Source organism: Triticum aestivum, chromosome 2D, assembly GCF_018294505.1.
Source record: "Triticum aestivum cultivar Chinese Spring chromosome 2D, IWGSC CS RefSeq v2.1, whole genome shotgun sequence".
Taxonomy (NCBI): domain Eukaryota; kingdom Viridiplantae; phylum Streptophyta; class Magnoliopsida; order Poales; family Poaceae; genus Triticum; species Triticum aestivum.
Window position 1 is genome coordinate 283,139,094 of NC_057799.1, and position 270 is coordinate 283,139,363.

A 270-nucleotide genomic window follows, 5' to 3' on the forward strand; every position below is an offset into this window, starting at 1 on the left:
TACCGATAGCTCCTCAGAGGAGGATTCAGAGCCAGATGACCAGTCATACCCCCCCCCCCCGAGGTGCATGCCCTAACTTGGCAGGGTTATGTTGCTCATATCATGCGTATGGTATCTTGCATTGCTATGTCATTTGCTTAGTTTAGACATGCTTTGTGTGAATGCCACCTGTTTAGTGTCTAATTACCATATATGTGAATTATGCAATGCCATCTTGTTGCAAGACATTATATATGTGAATTATGCAATGTTATCTTGTTGCAAGGCATT